Here is a 20,940-nt window from a genome sequence, read left to right as displayed (position 1 = left end):
CAGATGACGAAACATTCAGGCAATGGGTGGGCCGAGAGGGGGATAACCCCCCCCTGCCCCCAGAGTGGCCGGATCACCCAACCCGAGGCCGGAGGGGTTAGTTCTCATTGGCTTGAAGGGATATACGTCACAATCGGGACAGAGCAATGTGCAGGCAGGTTTTTACAAGATGCGCTATATTGATGTGATTCGGCTGAGAGGGATAAAGTGGTCAACATATACACTGACGTGCTTCGGTATTTAGGGGTTAAGAAAATTAAACCAAAACTCGCATTAATGAAGTTGAGAGAGAGAGAGAGAGAGAGAGAGAGAGAGAGAGAGAGAGAGAGAGAGAGCTTACTTACTCGAGTCGTGTGAGAGTTGATCATTGCAATTGAAACAGCCTATTATTACGGCTGAATTCACTGATTACTTAGATATGTATTTAGATCTGCAGATATGTAGGCCTACTGGGACAAAGGGGGGGGGCATGTCCGAATGCCCTCCCCCCCCCCAAATACGCCATTGTTACAGTATACAAGCTTGCATTACTCGAGAAACTTCTAGCACAAACTCGACGGGGCACCAGTTAACAGTTACAACTAAGAGACTTTTCTTACATTACATAACACTATAAATTGATTAGCCTACAGACTTAATTTCAATTACATAATTTAACAAACAATCACATACCCGAAAATAAAAAAGTATAAAGAAAAAGAGGACAAAAATTAATGTGTAACTTATGAAACAACTACGCTCAGAAACAGCAGGTAAACTGGCAACTCTGAACGGTACAGAAACGTCGGGAAACATCTCGGCTACTTAACTGGCAGATATCACTTCTTAACACCTATTTAGTTTTCACCTCTTGTCATCCTTATGGTAGTTTTAAAAATCAGATTTACCGAAAATTTCTAGCTATATCATTCCCAAACAAGTTCTCCTATTCAAATAGGAAGTTTTCTGTCTTCATTGCTTCCTCAGTCAATCCCATTACATCGTTACTTCATTTCATGTGTGTGTGTGTGTGTGTGTGTGTTGGAAGCTAATACAGAATAAAAAACCTTTTTAACTAACCACACCCTTTCAGCACCATTGTCAATAGACAATTGACGTTTTCTAGTGGCGAGTAATTAACTTAGACGCTGCTCACAGGTACATTACTTAAAAGTATTAGTGTTCTTTATAGCCAAATAAATAATATTCACAAGCCTTGCTTCTCTCCTAAATCAAAACTGTGTTGGGGAAAACAGTACACAGGTAATTTAGTAAATCACTATCCACAGAATGTTATAATTTATGATATAATGTTTTAAGTCTTGAATGACTCAAAGCTAGTAAAATGGACAAAAAGTTGTTTCATAATAGTAACATAATGTGTCGTTAATTAATGTTCGTTAATACACTATTTTGTAGATTACATTCTTAGTATCTCTTTTAATGAATGACAAAAAAACAAAACAATATAAACGATATTAAAAAATCAGTTAGAGCTCAAACACTGTTGTACCTAGGAAAGTGAATGAATGATTTACTTAGTGAAGGATGTAGATTTAATGTAAAGCAATATTCATAATCATTGCTGTAGGTAGATTCTGAATTTATATAAACAACTTTGCCTAAAAATTTCATCTCTACATGAAAGCGACTTTTAACCATATATGATAAGCAGTACCGCGATTACTGATAGAGTAAAGGTAAAATGGTTACGTCAAATGGATCAGCATCAATACACAGAGTTTTATAAATTCCAAGAAGTGTTCTGACTACTTACAAAGTATTTCGGCAGAACTCATGTATTGCAGCACGAATACTAACATTATTATTGAAAGAACCATTCCCGGTTGCTAAGAAGCGTTTTGGTACGCAAGACGTTCGTGTATAGTATTTCGTTATGGAGTTATGATTGGTGAAGAAGGAAAGAAAAAATTACGAAGAAAAAAAAAAATCGATGTCACGACTCCTACGATTAGCGGTGCTTTCCGAGTAGCTTTTAAAAATAAATAGCGAAAGTGTTTGGGTCTTTATGCTCAAATTTCGGCTTCGTCAGTGTTTACATGTGGGTGTTCCTAAACGTTATGTATGGGATGCTATTTTGAACCTGCGGCATCAGGATATAGTAATCAGGGTAGCCATTAGTTACTTGTAAGAGTTATCATTAGCACGAAAAGGCACGCAGAAATACATGTATGTTGGTAGTAGAGGGAAAGTATGCTTACCTACCCTGTCCATTTTTTAAATTTCGCCTTAGTCTGCAAGAATGACACACAAGGGAACATTAACATGCTCAGTGCAGAAATAAACCAGAATGGATGGGACAACGAAAATATCCTCCCCGTTTGCAACTCTCAGTATCATAACAAGAGAAATTCCTGCACTGTATCATTAGGAAAAATAAAAATTATGAGGAGACGTACCAAGGAATGTTAGAATCAGTAACATATGAATATATTAACCTACTAAATGCAAAAACGAAAATTAGTTAGGAGCAAAGGAGAGAATTATTTCCTACCATATGTAGACACTGAAACTAATCATACTGGTAATAATAAAAACCTGAATTGCAAAAATTACGCCTGCTTAATTCGCAGGAGAGAACATTAACTTTCCCATGAAGAAAATAATAAGAAAAACAAAGCTAAGAATAAAGGAAAGATTGCAGCCTAATAATAAAAAAAGAAATGATTAACAACGAGGAACATAACCCATGGAAGCTGCAAACCCCATCCTGTGATATGCATGCCGATTTGAAGGAGTTGCAAAATAATATTAGTGCTTAATAATAGTAGCTACAGTAGTATCCCAACGTTAAAGCCACATGATCATAACGTTGGCATATGTGATGGGCGATATCCTTGGATAACCTTCGTGACTAGCAGTACTTATAGTAGTAGTGGTGGTAGTAATAACGGCAGTAGAGGCAGTATCAGTGGTGGTAGTAGCAATAGTAGTAGTAGTAGTTGTTGTTGTTGTTGTAGCAGTAGTTGTAGTAGTCCAGGCAATATTAGTAAAATAGGTAGCAGTGACAGTAGTAGTAGTAGTAGTAGTAGTAGTTGCACTAGTGATAATAGTAGAAGTAGTAGAAGTAATTTGCGAATTTGAGCCCGTTTTACAGTGTCCTTAGTTATCAAAGCAATATCCTCCCTTCTTCCTCTATTCTGAATCCTTTATAATGTTTTGGAAGGAGGTTGACGCGCCTAAAAATATGGATGGAAAGTTTTATATAGTGAAAGGTGTTATCAAGAAGGCAGACGAACTGGTCTAAGAAGTTTTATTGAAATCGAGTGTTCACCCTATTTCTGACCGTTTTTATTTTGGGGATGGGGACTTCCCTCCCCAAGAATCAGTGGGGAGTCAGCACCCCAAACACGGTGCTATGGGTGAACGTCGATTGTACAGTCGTGCCCATAAATAATCACCTATCCTCCCGTACCCCGTGCCTCTTACTGGCTCCTTTATGGGTGGCAAGTCACAGGGGAGTAAGAGGGTCTGAGAGGGAGGGGCCAGAGAGAGAAAGGAAGGTGGGTGGTGGGACGAGCGATGTTGCTGGGGTGAAGTAATGGAGGGGAGGGAGGGTAGGTAGGGGAGGGAGAATGAAATGCTAGGTTGAGGTCACATAATTTGTCTATTTTCTTTCATTCAGGGCATCATATAAAGGATTAACAATTCGGTAGATAAAGTTGTATTACACCTTGTATAGTGGCTTCAGCAAACAAACTTTCGATAGGTGGTGATATCAAGGGCTGGCTCGTGAGAGAAGTATACTGACGTGACAAATCACACATTAGTGCAGAGCCATCGAGATTGTGTGGCCCCAGATTGTCAACGCGTGGAAGCCAGAGAACGAGAGGACACGGGCCCGCCTCCTCCAGCGCACAAGGACAAGTGGGAGCTGTTCAGACGAAACCAGCAAACCATCAACAACACTGTTTCACTGGTGCGGCGAAACCTGCATGCGGTTTTTAAGGCATGAGGCCACTGGGCTACTTACTCAGGTGTTCCTGGTTGCTTTGGCTTCACCAGTGTTGGTAAACATTGACACAGATATATTTTGGGAGTTTGGGTAGGATTTTGCTTCATTTTCCCTCTAACAGATTATGAGAGATACCGTTATCATGTCCACCCATGAGCACAGACGTCACATTTACTTACCTTTCCTGTACAGTTATTTTAAACAGCCTTTTCATATAGAGATGTCGTTAAATAATTACTGAATTGACATGATGGTGACTATAGAAGGAATATATACCACAGGGGTGATCATATTTACCGTGGACACAGCCATGTCAAAGTTTGCATATAATATTTAGTTCCAAACATTAATTACATGTAAAGGTAGAAGATGTTTCATAAACATTACGGAAGTCAAAGCCATCCAAATTCCGCTCTGCTTCTGAAGACAAAATACAGCACCCTACCCGTATCCCTGACCGCCTTGGAGAGAGCTCCAACATACTTGACCTCTTCCTCACAACTAATCCTTCTGCTTACACTGTTAATCTTTTCTCTCCGTTGGGCTCCTCCGATCACAACCTTATTACCTTAACCTGTCCTATCACTCCGGTAAGGCCTGTGGACCCTCCAGGGAAACGTCGTCTGTGGCATTTTGGAGCCGCAGACTGGGAGGCCCTCAGGCAGTACTTCTTTGATTTTCCCTGGAATGATTATTGCTTCCATGGCCGTGAGCCATCTGAGTGTGCCTTGTGCATTACGGAGGTTATTCTCTTGGGCATGGAAGCATACATTCCTTTCTCATATCCTTTGACTAAAGCAAGAAAGCCTTGGTTTAATCACGCTTGTTCTAATGCTGTCCGCAACAAGGAGAGGGCCTACAAAAGGTACCGGAGCCAACCCACCCCTGAATCACATCATCTTTACGTTTCTGCCCGGAATCGTGCTAAGTCTGTTCTTCGCTCTACTAAAAATAATTTCATCCATACTAAATGCTCTCAACTCTCCAACTCGAATTCTTCCCGCTCCTTCTGCCATCTTGCCAAAAATCTTTCTAACAACTTTACCTCATCATCCTTCCCTCCTCTTTTCTACTCTGATGGTTCTGTAGCTATTTCTTCTACTGATAAAGCAGATCTCTTCGCACAGACTTTCTCCTCCAATTCTACCTTAGACGATTCCGGTGCTGTTCCTCCATCACTTTCCCCCTCTGACTTCCTCATGGCTGACATTAAAATTTCTTCAGTTGATGTATTTTCTGCCATCACTGGCCTCAGTACTAACAAGGCATATGGGCCTGATGGGGTCCCTCCTGTTGTTCTCAAGAACTGTGCTTCTGTGCTTACACCCTGCCTAGGCAAACTCTTTCGTCTTTGTCTGTCAACTTGTACCTTTCCTTCTTGCTGGAAGTTTGCTCTCATTCAGCCAGTCCCAAAGAAGGGTGACCACTCCCAACCCTCCAACTATCGTCCAATTGCTTTAACATCCAGTATTTCAAAAGTTTTCGAGTCAATTCTTAATAGAAAAATTATAAGGCATCTTTCCTATCACAACCTTCTTTCCGATCGTCAGTATGGGTTCCGTCAGGGACGCTCCACTGGCGATCTTCTCACCTACCTTTCAGACTCCTGGTCATCCTCATTTCGGGACTTTGGCGAAAGCTTTGCCATTGCACTTGACATCTCAAAGGCTTTTGATCGAGTCTGGCATAAATCTTTAATTTCCAAACTGCCCTCCTACGGTTTCTATTCTTCTATCTGTGCCTTCATCGCTAGCTTCCTTTCTGGTCGTTCTATAGCCGCTGTTGTAGACGGCCATCGTTCTTCTCCTAGATCTATCAACAGTGGTGTTCCTCAGGGCTCTGTCCTATCACCAACTCTCTTCCTTTTATTCATCAATGATCTTCTAAGCGGTACATCTAACCCTATCCACTCATACGCTGATGACTTCACCCTTCACCTTTCCATTCGGTTCCCGCAACGCCCATCTCAACAGTTACTTCAACAAACAAGGGATGAGGCTATGGCACACCTAATGTCTGATTTGGCTCGTATCTCTGACTGGAGTAAAAATAATATGGTTGTCTTCAATGCATCTAAGACTCAGTTCTTACACCTATCAACCCGACAAAATCTTCCACAGGTATACCCACTAATGTTTAATAATATTCAGCTTAATCCTGCATCATCCTTGAACATGCTTGGGATTTCATTTACTCGGGACTTATCTTGGAAAGATCATAATACATCTCTTGTAAAATCTGCTGCCAAGAGATTGAGTGTGCTAAGCCGACTCCGCTCTTTCTTTACCCCTGCGCAATTGTTGACTCTATACAGGGGTTTTATCCGCCCCTGTGTGGAGTACAACTCTCATGTGTGGGGAGGCTCCCCACATACAGCTCTTCTCAATAGGGTGGAATCAAAGGCTTTTCGTCTCATTAACTCTCCTCCTCTTACTGACTCCCTTCAACCTCTGTCTCTTCGCCGCACTGTTGCATCTTTATCTCTTTTCTATCGCTACTTTAATGGTCGCTGCTCCTCTGAACTGTCTGCTTGCATTCCTCCACCTCTACGACGGGCGCGTAGCACCCGTCTGGCAGCAAACTCTCATCCTTTTTCTGTCCAACTCTCTAATGCAAGAGTTAACCGTTACTCCCAGTCTTTCATTTAGGCAACAGGTCAGCTCTGGAACTGTCTCCCTCTGTCTGTATTTCCTGCTGCCTATGATCTCCAGTCTTTCAAACGCAGTGTGTCCAGGCATCTCAAAATGATCGGATCTTGAATTTGGCTCTATATTGCATTTTGTTTTTCTCTTGGAGGGAACTGTTACTGCGGGCTCATGGCCTTTGGTTCCTTCTTCCTCGCATTAAAAAAAAAAATATATATATATATATATATAAACACAAACACCTGGCTCCGCACTAATGTTTGATCTGTCACGTCAGTGTATTTCTCTCACGAGCCAGTACTTGATATCCCCATCCATCTAAAGCTTGTTATCTGACGCCACTATACAAGGTGTAATGCAGCTTTATCTAACGAATAGTAACTCCTTGACATGATGCTCTGAATGAAAGAAAATAGACAAAGTAAGTGGGCACAACTTCGCATTTCATTCTCCCTCCCCTACCGACCCTCCGTCCCCTCCCTCACCCCACCCCAGCACCATCGTTCTTCCCCCCACCTACCTTCCCTTCCCTCTTTGGCCCCTCCCTCTCAGCCCTTCTTACTAGAGTGTGACTTGCCGCGCATAAATGAGCCAGTCTGAGGCACGGGGTGCAGGAGGATAGGTGACTATTTATGGCCACGACTGTACAACATGTGCATAGATATCTGTGTCATTTATGTCCGTCTACTTTTGCTGAAAAAATTAAAGTTTAGTGTGTGGGGGTGTCCACTCTAAAAATCATGGGTGGAAAATTGTATACAGTGCAAAACTTTCGGAAAATTCAGATGACCACACCAGAGAAGTTTCATTCAGATCCATCAAATAGCCTTGGAGCAGTTAGGGCACACACACACACACACACACACACACACACACACACACACACACACACACACACACACACATAGGATTGATAAATAAAAAAATAAACAGATAAATAAACTGGTGAAAGGAAAGACATCAGTGAGTTTCCAGTGCCTATTATTTGTCCCCTCAGCTAAATTTCCATGGGTCGGATGGGTTGTACTTACTGAATATCCCGTCTGCCTGGCCAGCCAGACCCATCTACCCTAGGCCGTCCCGTGCATGAAACTTGCGATGGACAGCGCCGTGCCATAGCGAGGCTGAAGGTTTGGTTCTCGAATGAAGGCCGCATTTGTGTCTCTCCACCCAGTTAACATAGAATTCTTCACATCATCCCGCCTTTTGGTTGTAAATCGTTTTCAAGGTCACAGGAGACCATCAGGCTTGTCAGTGAGTGAAGAGCCACCTGAAGTGAAACCAACAGTAAGAGAAATTGACAGGAACAATGGAAGAAGTAGCAATAGTGGAGGGGAGACACGGGTAGGAATAATAAAGGTGCAGGAAGAAGTACTGCATCAAATGAGTGAATGATGATCGCCACCACCTACCACCGGGTCGGGATATATAACATAAACGAGGTGTTTTCAGGTGGATAATGTAGGATGATCCCTGGATCACTCTCGCCATCACATATTCTAGATTCACACGACCACAGCAAAAATGGTAAAAAGAAAAAAGAAAAAAAAAAGCTTGTTAAATGTGGAGAACAGTACACACACACACACACACACACACACACACACACCATATCGGCTTTAACGTACACATACAACCGTGTCAAAGCATCTGAATTTCTTTAGGAGTCCTTCTTCTCCATCAACTCCATATCATCATCATCATCGTCGTTGTCGTTGTCATTATCAACATATGTGTGGCTACCTATACCCATTGTTTTCTGTTCTCACATTATCTGGTAACTTCCTCTCTCTCTCTCTCTCTCTCTCTCTTCTTCTTCTTCTTCTTCTTCTCTTCCTCCTCCTAGTTGTCCTTCTTATATCTTTTCGTGCATCATTTCCCTCTGCTGCTCAGCCTATCAACATATCCCTTTTCTCATTCCGTGCAGTTTTCCTTTTTTTTTCTTTTTTCTTTCCCACTCTGCTCCCTAATATTTACCCACAATATCGTGTTCATATTTAAACTATGTTCGTAGTTTGTATATCCCCCTCTCTTTTTTTATCTTACCTCACCATTTTTTTTAAAATGGAAAAGAGATTATGATTATGATAATGTTGATGATGATGATGATGATGGTGATGTTGATGATCATTTTTATTTTAATTATTATTATTATTATAATTATTATTATTATTATTATTATTATTATTATTATTGTTATTATTATTATTATTATTATTATTATTATTATTATCAGTAGTAGTAGTAATAGTAGTAAAATTTTATGTTTATTATTATTAATACATCTGATGACCTTAGCCATTTACAGTCAAAAAATAACGTATATCATTCGTTTTCCAATACTTTCTGTTCGTACTCGATTAAACCAAACTTTTCGGCACTCAGAGCAGAACTGGACTAACGTAACATTTCTCGCTTTATTTGGAACCCAGGGTATTAGCCTTCTAGTTTTACAATTACCGTTGTTAGTAGACAGGCAGGCAGATAATTATATAGACCCTGAGTGACTCATGGATTGATTGTGTGACTTACTGATATAGATCGTGCTATGTAGGCAGAGATAGTAATATAAAGAGACGATAGATGATTCAGTGGATAGAGGGATGGATGAACAGGTGGAGGAATAGATAGATACCATAATACCCATTAGTCAAAATCACTAACTCTTAATAATTACGCTGAATGTGGGATGTAACAGAAGTGTAAAAAATAACAAAACAAAGTTTCCCCGAAGCTTTCAGATTAACCTTCTGATCTAGGTAATTAGGCTACTCTTTTGGCAGACATTAATTCTTTTACTTATTTATTCTATTCATCTTATTTAGGCTTGTGGCTAATTGACTACCGGCACTACAATCGCCGCTGGACACATGGAATTAGTGTCCATTAGTGGTGTTTACTGGGAAGTACAGACTGATATCGATACAAAAATATGTATGGTGTATGGTGCCGCAACGGCCTAATGCATCACTACCTAGCTATGCTAACTTTACGTTCAAATTATATGTATAGTACATACTGTAAGAAGAAAGTAATAACAAAAGTAAATAAATTGCTATTTCACAGCAGTTGGAAAGAAAAGATTACAATAGTTTTACAGTTTGTACTTGTGAACACAGAATAAGGCGGTTTGAGAACATGGGAAGATATGCTAAAAGTAAACGCACAGTTCAATATATAAACAATTACCATATGAAAAAATACATCGTGATATTACATGAGATATAGAAAATTACAATGTAAGTACTAAACTGATTTTTATGTAGCAGAATTATTGTATATATCATTATGTAACGGAAATATTGGTGTAATAGTTCGTTCTATATCGCACTTGGAGTCCTCCTTGAATCGATCTCTGCTGGGGTGTATTTGCACATGGAGGTAGGGGTCTGCGTGGGTATTGGCTGACCTGGCTGCCTCATCAACCAGTTCATTGCCTGCTATGTTGACATGATCAAGGACCCAGTTCATGGTGACTCGTCTTCTCTGCTCCTTTGGCTGTAATAGCTGTGACACAATCGTTATAATGACTGAGATGTTGTCCTTGTGGAGTGATTGCTGAAAAGTGGGTATTCATTGCATAAGTTAGTGCGTGCTGGATGGTTACAGTCTCTGCCTGAAGTCCTGTGATTGCTATCTTGACGGGAGGGAGAGGGACAGCCATAAAGGCAGTTCCTTCTCTTCCTGTGTTGTACTCTACTGAGCCATCAGTGATATGCATTGTGGTAATGTCTGTGCGGAGTGTATCCACGGGCTGGATAGCCTCTTGAAGTAGAGCTACTTTAGGCAAACTCCCATGTCGACCAGGCGTGATATTGTGCAGTACACAGCTGTGAGTGGTGCCCTTGGTGGTGGAAGTGTGTATTGAGGGCTGAGTCCATGGCGTCACTTTTGCAGAATCATGGTTATGTCAGATTTCCAAGGAGAGTTCGCTGCTTTACCTAGGCACCTTCTTAGCCTGTGAACTGTAGCAGGAGGGTTGCAAAACAGACTATTTATTATACAGCAATATGGCCACATTAGTGACCATTGGAAAGTATTTTGAAATGTACATAATCATCTTCAAAAGTATTGCACACCTGCTCATGAAATATTTGTGCTCAACTGACCATAGTTGTGGCATCGCTGTGGTCAGAAATTTCCCAGTTGATGGAAAACTGGCATCTATTATAAGAGGGACTTTCTCCTGACTAAGCTTCAGTGAGTTACCAGTCATTCCAATACGCCATAACTGCAGCATGACGTAGTTCTTTCAATAATATGTTTCATCTTTCACTTTTACTCTATCCATTGTCAGACTTGCAGTCGATTTCGTCATTTAAAAAAAAATCAAGACAGATTTGGCCATTCATCGGTTGATCAATGCCATGATAAATGGTTCAGCAAGTGAATGAGTTTGTTTATAATAGCGCTTGTCCCTTTGTCTCAGGGACCAACCATTGAAACTGTGAATAGAGATGATAGAAAGTCTAATATTCCATAAAAACTGCGAGATGCTTTTGCTGTAAGAAATTTAGTGGTAAGTTGTTAAAAAATCCCTCTCATATAAGGTAGGTCCTATGTCCCTGAAGTTGACTGATATGAGGTATGTTGCATGCCACGGGTTAAGGGAAGCACATCTAGGTCCTGCTGAAGTGTGATGAGTACTTCCTCCAGTCTGTAGTCCTTTGGTGACTGTCTTTTTTGCAACAAAGTTGGGCAAAGTTGTTTGGCCCTCTGGTACAGGACTATAAACTGGCACTCTACCCGGACGTTGTTGGTTAGTGTTCGCCTGAGAGTGCATACTAGCACATGGACAAACTTTCTGGGCTACTGCGAGGTGTGTTTGCTGGTTCTTGCTAAAGCCAGTGCTTGTGAATGCAGTCTTAATTAACAGCTGGTCGGATGGCAAATGAAAGCCACTTAAATCTGTTACTGCAGTCATTGTTTTGAAAGGCCAGTGATCGCATGGAGCACCGACGGGAATTCACTTGGTCCCTAAGATATGTCCTCCAGCACAAAGACAAAGTTTTCACCCATCCACACGCTGGGGTACTCAAACACTGTAACCTATTCATTGCTCTGTCCATAGGTCCTGAGATTCAACTTGGTGTTGCATTTCCCAAATCTTACTGCATACTTCGTTTTGGTGTCACAGATCTTGAGTCCCAGTTCATCACAAGAGATATGCAAAATATTCTGGGCTAATCTCGGAGTGTAAATTCTGTAACCAAGATATCCAGTCGCGATGAGGGCAAGGTCGTGTGCATAAGATTGTAGGAAGACTCAGGGAACTTCTTTTCCAAAAGCTGTCGTTTTCAATAGCAGTGTCAAGAGAACATTAAACAATTTGGGATTACCTTACCTTATCTTACCTTACTGTAGTGCCAGTCAAGTGACGCTGGCGACCATGGAGCGCCATTCTTCCCTCCCATGCGCCACTCACAATATCCGCTACACTCCACCTTCCGTCAATATCATCCACAAGACTGTCTATCTATCTATCTATCTATTGCCAGACGCCTCAATCCCGTTTGGGGTGGCCACAAACAAATCGCCTCCAAGTCGCCCTGTCCCCCGCCATTTCACTGCCCTGCTCCCAGCTCACACCCCCCTCTCTCATATACCTCTCCACCCCATCCCTCCATCTCATCCTTGGCCTCCCTCTCCCTCTACCCCCCTCCACCTCACTCACATACACTCTCTTCGTCAGTCATTCACCCTCCATCCTCTCCCTCAGTGTGCTCCTCATAACACTTCCTATCACATCCACATCCACACCACAATGCTCCTTTATATCCTCATTCGTCAGCCTGTCTCTCCATGTGACTCCACAGGCTTCTCTTAAATAACTCATTTCCACTGCTCTCACTATTGACTTGTGTCCTTCCAACAACGTCCAAGCTTCACTTCCATACGTTAGAGTTGGTATCACAATACTGTCATGTAGTAACTTTTTCACTTCCATGCTCACTTCCATGTTTCTTATCACTGCTTTCAAAGAACCAGCAACCTTTCATCCCTGCTGTACCCTTTCAAGCACTTCACCCTCCAAACCTCCATCCTTACTCATCACACTACCCAAGTACTTAAACGTACTCACATTTTCCAATTCCTCACTATCCAACCTCGCTGTACATTCACTGACTTCACCTCTCTCAAAGACCATCACTTTACTCTTCCCTACAGTCACCTTTAGATTCCGTTTCTTACACACTCTCCCAAACTCATCCACCAAGCCTTGCAGCTCCCTTTCGTCTTCACTCAACAACACAGTATCATCTACAAACAACAGTACAGGGAGTTTCCAGACACTAACCTCTCTCACCAGGGCCACTCCAACATCCACAACTCTACCTTGTACCTCTTTTATTACCCCATCCATGTACAGATTGAACAACCATGGAGACATGACACATCCCTGTTTCAACCCAACTTTCAGAGAGAAAAATTCACTTAGTTCACCATCCATACGCACTGCAGCCTTCGCACCATCGTACATACTCTTCACAGCATTCAACATCTTCCCATCTACTCCATATATTCTTAACACTTTCCACAATCCTTGTCTATCCACCCTGTCATATGCTTTCTCCAAATCCATGAAAGCCGCATACAACTTCTTTCCCTTCTCTAGAAACTTTTCCACTAAAGATCTAAGAATGAATATCTGATCTACACAACCTCTTCCCTTCCTAAAGTCTCCCTGTTCTTCTCCAACTAATTTCTCTGTTCTTTCTCTAACTCTGTCAATAAGTATCCTACCATACACTTTTCCTATTATACTAAGAAGACAAATGCCCCTATGATTACCACACACTTCTTTTTCCCCTTTTCCTTTGTACAAGGGAATAATTATATCTGACTTCCAATCCTCCGGGACTCTACCTTCCTCCCAGGCCAATCTGCACATCTTCCACATCCATTCTATTACTATCTCTCCCCCATGCTTCAGCATTTCACCACACACTCCATCAATTCCTGGGGCTTTCCCCGATTTAACTTTCTTCATTGCTTCCACAACTTCTATCGTACTGATTTCTTTCTGTCTTCTCACCTCCCTCCTTCTCCCAGCCATTCCCCAGCCACTTATACTCGCATTACTTCCATCCTCTATGTTCAATTATTCCTTAAAGTGTTCTCTCCATCTGCTCACTTTTTCTCCCTTCTCCACTAGTAATCTACCATTTATATCTTTCACTCCCCTGCTAACTTCACTTCCACCCTGTCTTACTCTTTTCACCTCTTTCCAGAACATTTTCTTACAGTCCCTCCACTTTACACTCAAGTTCCTTCCAAATTCCTCATCGACTCTTTTCTTACTCTCTCTTACTAATCTTTTCACCTCTTTCTTTCTACATATAACTCTCTCTTCCGCCTCTCAACTTCTTTCACGCCCCTATTTCTCATCCATTCATTGTATGCTTTCTTCTTTTGTGCCACAGCCTGTCTCACCTCTTCAGTCAACCACGCTGTTCCTTGCACCTCCCTCCGTCTTCTTTTCCTTCCACACACCACATCACATGCTGCACATATTTCTTCTGTAAATATCCTACACACACCTTCCACGTCTCCCATCTGCTCCAATTCATATTTGCCCAATCGTTCCTCCACTTCTCTCTTATACTCTGCCTTTTTCTCATCCTCTTGTAACCTTTCCACTCTCCTTGCAACTATTCCTTCCTCTCGTCTTTCCCTTCTTCTATTCCTCCATCTTACTTGCATCCTAATTCTGGCCACCACCAAGTAGTGGTCAGAAAGTCCACTCCCCCAACCTCTATAAGCTCTCGCATCCATTACACATCTTCGCATCCTTTCATCCACACACACATAATCAATCATTGCCTTCCTCTCATTCAGTCCACCACCCACCCTTCTCATCACTCGCCGTATATACCTGTGGAACATTTTATGCCTGAAGAGGGTATTGGCTATCACCAACCCCCTCCCAGCACATATGTCCACTAACGCACTCCCATTCTCATCTATCTCAGCAGGCACACCCCACTCACCAACTATTCCATCCACCTTCACATTCCCAACTTTACCATTCATATCACCGATCAAAAACACTCTCTGATTCCTTCCAAACTTTTCCATGCACACTTCTACATTTGTCTAGAACCCTTCTCTCACTCTTCTGTCCATGTACTTAAGTCTTTGTCAGCCGCTTGCCCTCGTACCCTCCACTCTTCCCAACAGACAGTCACTCTCAAAGCCTTTGTCCCGTATGACATGGCCTAAGAACTTCAGCTGTCTTCTTCTGATACACTTCAGTAAACTCCTCGCAGTACCCGCTCTTTTTAATACATCCTCGTTTGTGATTAGCGATTCCATTTTCAAGGTGGTGGTAGTCGTAATAATGACTTTGAACTTAATTTTGTCTTTTCAGTCATCCAGGTTGTCTCCCACCATACAAAGGAGCCATCCTCAGATATTCTTCCTAGTTAAACTATCGAGTATGGCAAGGGGGTCAGCGAGTTTCAAGGCTTTTTGTAAGTTAAAGAAGGCGAAAACCATTTTTAACAATTTTGTTTTTTTACTTGAATGAGTGAAAGTTGGATGACGATGCTGTGCCGTGTGCTCTGTCCCTTTGTGAAGCCATGGAGGTTCTGGGATGTCCTGAGCTTGTACATAAGCTGAGTAGGCCTTGTCTGGATTAAAAAATGTAGGATCAGTGTCTTTCGGAATGGGAATTATACAAGTTTTCTTCCACATGTCTGGAAGGTGACTTTGTTTCCACGATGTATGTATAAGTTGTACTAATCCTATCTCACCTGCCGGCACTAAAGGCGCAGCCATGGGGTATATGATACGATCGAAAGCTGTTGCTGCTTTCTTGCTCTTTTTCACAACTCCTTTCCATTCTTGAAACGAAAAGTTGCAGTCTTTGTTATTAGCTTGTGCACATGCCTGGTAAACCCTTTGCTGCTGCTCTGATTGTTTCTTCCTTGGTTTTGTCGTGATATTTCCGGTAATGTGGAACTGTGTGTCGTGCTTGCAGATTCGTGAGGAAGACACTTGGCATCTTGCAGAGAATGTGGAACTTGCTTCAAGGGCGATGGCCTGCGGAACTACGAAACTTTTGCCATGGTTTCCTCAAGGATGTATGTTCATTAAAGGTAGCAGACCATTCAAATCGTTTATCAGTCCTTACTTCTGTGGCTGCTTCCTACCGGCAGTCACTGGCAGCACAAAGACTGGCAACATCCAGGTCTGATTCGGTTCGAAAAAAATTGACGTTTTTCATGCCTGGTGGCTGTACTCCAAGTTTGTTTCATTGTATTGCCATCAGTCATTCGTTGCTCTTTTCCCCGAGTGGTATTTTGGTACTGATGTATTTGCTGCATCCTGCATTGCCTCAGTTAAGGTAAAAAGGAACATACTACCCATTGGAAGTAAGTGAAAACAAGGCTGCCTTCCAGCTGGAAATAAAGAACATATTTTAGGCTCTAAGTTATATTGAGTGTGACGCTGATGAGTTGAATGGTAGACTAACGTAGTGTTAATGGACTCAGTGGAGATAACAGGGAAAATTAATGCAACCAAAGCCAATACGTATTCAAAAACAATCTTCAAGTTCATGAAACGAATAAAGGAAATGGAAGTAAAAACAAAGAAAGATGAAACAGAACTAAATAAATATCAATAAGAGGCAGACAGAAAAAACACGAAATAGAAAAATGGATTAAATAAAAGAAGCCATCAAAAAAAGAAAAGAGCCTGAACAAGGTCCGAAGCAAAATTGTATTACTGAAAGACAAAACTAGTGATGTCATCAAGTGCAGAGAATATGGCGAAGAGAGGTGAAGAATTTTACAAAGAACTGTATGCATCACAGATAATAGTACAAGCAGCTGGCTTTTCTTTTGACGCAAATGAAATACCAATGGTAACACCAGATTATGTAAACTTTTCTCTATAATGCATGAAAAAGAAGAAAGTCGCCAGGACAAGATGGAAGAGTAGCAGATTTACTCAAGTCCACTTATGTACTCAGTGAATGGAGAAGACGAAAATTTCGAAACATGGTATAATGCAATATCTATTTCACATTGCAAGAAAGACGACTCAGTACATCATGGTAACTAACGATTTATTACTCCCAACATTATTCCATTTGGTGGGGGTACAGGAATCGTCCCCGTCTGTCCTTCTTTCTGTCCGGGCCTGCATTTTGGAAACTACCCGATGACTGGCTTCATTACACACAGAAAGATAGAGTATGTGTCGTAGTTGATGCCTGTGTATGTAAAACTGTCATATTGCCTGTTTTTACTGTACGTTCTATGACCATATAAGGAAAAAAAATTGTCTGACTTTCCATCCGGGACTGTATCTCGGAAACTGTCACACAGAAAGAGTATGTGTCGAAGTGAATGTCCATATATGTAAAATTGCTATAATGTCTCTATTTTACGAGCTGTGACCATAAAAGGTAAAAAAATCTGTCTTGATAAGTTGGTTGTGTCTACTGAAGATTTCAGTCCTAACTGCACAAGGACTCTGACGATGAAGCTTGGAGGATCGGTTCCTTAGAGTTTATTATTTTTATTATGATTATCCCCACCATTAGTGCACGAGTCCTTGTTTATGTCCCTGTATTTGAAATTGCCACACCTGTTAGTGCATATCTACATATTCTTTGCCATATGGTAGGGATACGTCTTTGATGAAGGCTTGTTAGCTTACTATCAGTTATTTACAAGCTCATAACTAAAGTTCTTAAGAATAGAACGACAATAAATTTGGAAAAAAATCAACCTCGTGAGCAGGCAAGACTCCTAAGCGGATATTTGTCTACTGACCATCTACCTTCACGTTTGATTCGGCTAATTGACTGTGCTTATATTTTAGCAATTACGAAAAAATTTTTCCACTCACTGGAAGATAAAGCATTTGTAAATTCATAGCTGGAACACGTGGTAAATGAAAACATTTTAAATCTGCTTGAAATAATATACAGTGAGACTTACTACAGTAAAGTTACATGAAGACTGTCTGTCTGTCTGTCTCTCTCTCTCTCTCTCTCTCTCTCTCTCTCTCTCTCTCTCTCTCTATATATATATATATATATATATATATATATATATATATATATATATATATATATATATATATATTGTTACATAGCCTATGATTTCATCATCCTTTGTGTAATTCTAACGTACAGTATGCTGCATGTTTGAGCACGAGCGTGTTCTACCTCACTCCCCCCTTTTACCCTTATAGTAGAGTAAGTCGTTCTTTCTGTTGTTCAGAGCAGGACTGTCAACTCTTTGTCCCCTATGGCTTCATGTGCGCATCCTTCTTACAAATTGTATCAAGCTCTGCCGGCCCCTATATAATGAGCTCAGTCTCTATATTAATTGCCACATAGATCTACTCCTCATTTTGTTCACATCTCTGTCCTTCAGTGTACAGTTGTTATTACTGTGAGTGCTCAGGAAGTCTCCAACCATCTAGCAGCTGTGTAATTTGAGTATAAGTGTTATTGCATTTTTTCTTGTACTGTATAGAATGGGGTGTTAATTCGTAGGCCTAGTGAGGTTTTTGTGATTCATGTGTTTTAAGTGTCAGCCATTATTGATAATATTTTGTATCTGTAATAATATATCTTGCATTCACTGAGCATTATCCGGTTTTCTCATTTTATCAGGGCTGACTTAGATAAATTTACTCTTGCTAATTTCGTGTTAATAGAGGCTATTGCAGTTAACCATATATTTAACCTGTTTTTTGCTATTACATTATCCTTATGAGTCCTGAATGTTTAGTTGTTAGTTTGAGCATTAAACTTTAACTTGTAATTTTACCTAACTCTTTTGTTTTGAACCTGGAACTTTGCGGGACAGTTTTCTCTGTTCCGTAACATAAATTTGGCGACTTCTTATCAGGATATTCAGGATATTATCATAAGGATATTGCTTGATATTTTGTGACTGTGATTTATTCATGATGAGTACTATTACTACACTTGATGAAGCCAAAGATTTTTTGTCAAATGTGCAAACAGTGTGTGATGTAGAAAACAGAACAAAGAATGAACTTAAGCTTGTTGCTCAACAATTGGGAATTGCAGTTCACTCTCATCATTCTAAAGATCAAATTGTTGGCATGATTAATAAAAGCTTGTTTAATGTAACTCCTCCAAATGAGCAAACGCAGATTGAAATAGCTAAGTTACAGCTAGCTCTGCAGGAGGCTCGTGTTAAGGAGGCTGAGTTTCAGGCACGTGCTAAGGAGGCTGAGTCTCAGGCTCGTATTGAGGAGGCACAAATTGAACTTGCTAGGATTCAGGCAGACCATGAGTATCGCATGAAACAAGGTGGAACTGGATCATCTAGCTCTGATGATTTTGATGTGGCTAAAAATGTTAAACTTGTCTCTCCTTTTAATTAATCTGATTTAACAAAGTATTTTCAGTTGTTTGAGAGGGTAGCTACAGGTTTTAATTGGCCTCAAGAGTATTGGCCAGTACTCCTTCAAACTGTTCTCACCGGTAAAGCTCAAGTAACTTATGCATCTTTGCCTCAGGATCAATGTGATAATTATGATGTAGTTAAGAGCTTGATTCTTAAGGCCTATGAGCTTGTTCCTGAAGCCTATAGAGTAAAATTTAGGACAACTTATAAGCAAGATAAGCAATCCCATGTTCAGTATGCAAAAATCAAAGAAGATCTGTTAGAGCAGTGGTTAAATTCTAAGAATGTGGATTCTGATTTTGGTAAATTTAAGCAGATGATTTTGCTGGAGGACTTCAAAAGGTGTATTAATAAAGATGTAAGCCTATATCTTGATGAGAAAAGAATAGATAATTTGTCTGATGCTGCAGTTTTAGCTGATGAATATGTTCTCACTCACAAGAGATATTCTAAAGAAAAAAGGAAAGCTGAGAGTAAGTAAGTTGCCTCTACTCAGAGTACAGGTAACAGGAAAGAGAATAAAGATTATGTTTCTCAGGAAGTAAATACCAGCTTCACCTCTAGATTTCAGAAAAGTAAATGTACTTATTGTAATAAGCTTGGTCATACTACGGAGAAATGTTTCAGGAGACAGCGTGATGTGAACAAAAAGGAGTCTTTAAATATTCAGTCAATTGGTCTAGTGTCCACCCTTGAGAGTTCCCAGAATTCTTTAACTGAGTTAACTGAACCTGCTTTGAGGGGTAAATTAAATTCTCATGATGGAGCTCCTCCTTCGAGCAGTAACGTGGGTGACACTCTCAAGAGTTCATTTGCTAATTTCCTGTCTGATGGTTTTGTCAGTCCTCTGGACAGTAATGACAGGAAATCAGTTAAAATATATCGTGATACAGGTGCTTGCCAATCACTTATGCTGACCAGTGTTCTAGGCTCTAATGTTAATTCCTCTGATGAAACTGTAATCTTACAAGGTGTAGGGAATAATTACTTCTCTGTCCCTCTGTGCAGAGTGAATTTAGAGTCTGGTTTTGTTAATGGTTCCGTTATGGTTGGGTTGGTTGAGACACTGCCAATGTCAGGTGTAACTTTCTTACTTGGAAATGATATTGGTGGAAGTCAAGTGTGTCCAGCTCCTCAGTTGTCTAGTGAGCCAGTGGCTGCGACCCAGGATTGTGATGTCCCTGATGTGTTCTCTGCATGTGCTGTCACTAGGGCTAAGTCTAAAGTTACTGGTGACTTAGAGGATAATGATGATGATGATGTTATCCTAGCTGACACTTTTCTTGCTAATTTGGACCACTCACCAGATGAGGCAGTACCCCGTAGTGTTGATAATTTGTCTCGTCAAGAGTTGGTTGAGTTGCAGGTTGCTGACCCTGAGTTGAAAGGTCTAGCCAACTCTGCTTGCAGTGAGGAAGAGTCAGCTGGTGCTTCTCCTTGTTATTATATGAAGTCAGGAGTACTTATGAGGAAGTGGAGACCCCCAAGAGCATCAGCCGACTGTGAATGGGAGGTTGTACATCAAGTTGTCATCCCTCGTGTTTTTAGGCAGGATATCATTAGAGTGGCTCATGAGTGCAGTTTGGCAGGACACCTTGGAGTAAGGAAGACTGTGGCACGCATTTTGAAACACTTCTACTGGCCAGGTATCTTCAGGGATGTTTCCTGGTATTGTTAGTCTTGTCACACCTGTCAAGTTGTGGGGAAGTGTAATCAGACCGAAAAGGTTGCACCTCTAGTTCCCATTCCTCCTTTTGAGGCGCCATTCACCCGTGTGTTGGTGGATATTGTGGGCCCTCTTCCTAAGACTTCTTCAGGATTTTCTTATGTATTGACCCTGATTGATATGGCTACTCGTTATCCTGAAGCCATTCCACTTAGAAATATCTCAGCAAAGAACGTGGTTAAGAAAATGCTAGGGTTCTTCACAAAGTTT

This window comes from Coenobita brevimanus, chromosome 53 (genome assembly GCF_032717465.1).
Source record: "Coenobita brevimanus isolate Jiangsu-jjx chromosome 53, ASM3271746v2, whole genome shotgun sequence".
Lineage (NCBI taxonomy): Eukaryota > Metazoa > Arthropoda > Malacostraca > Decapoda > Coenobitidae > Coenobita > Coenobita brevimanus.
Note: the sequence above shows the minus strand (reverse complement) of the source record.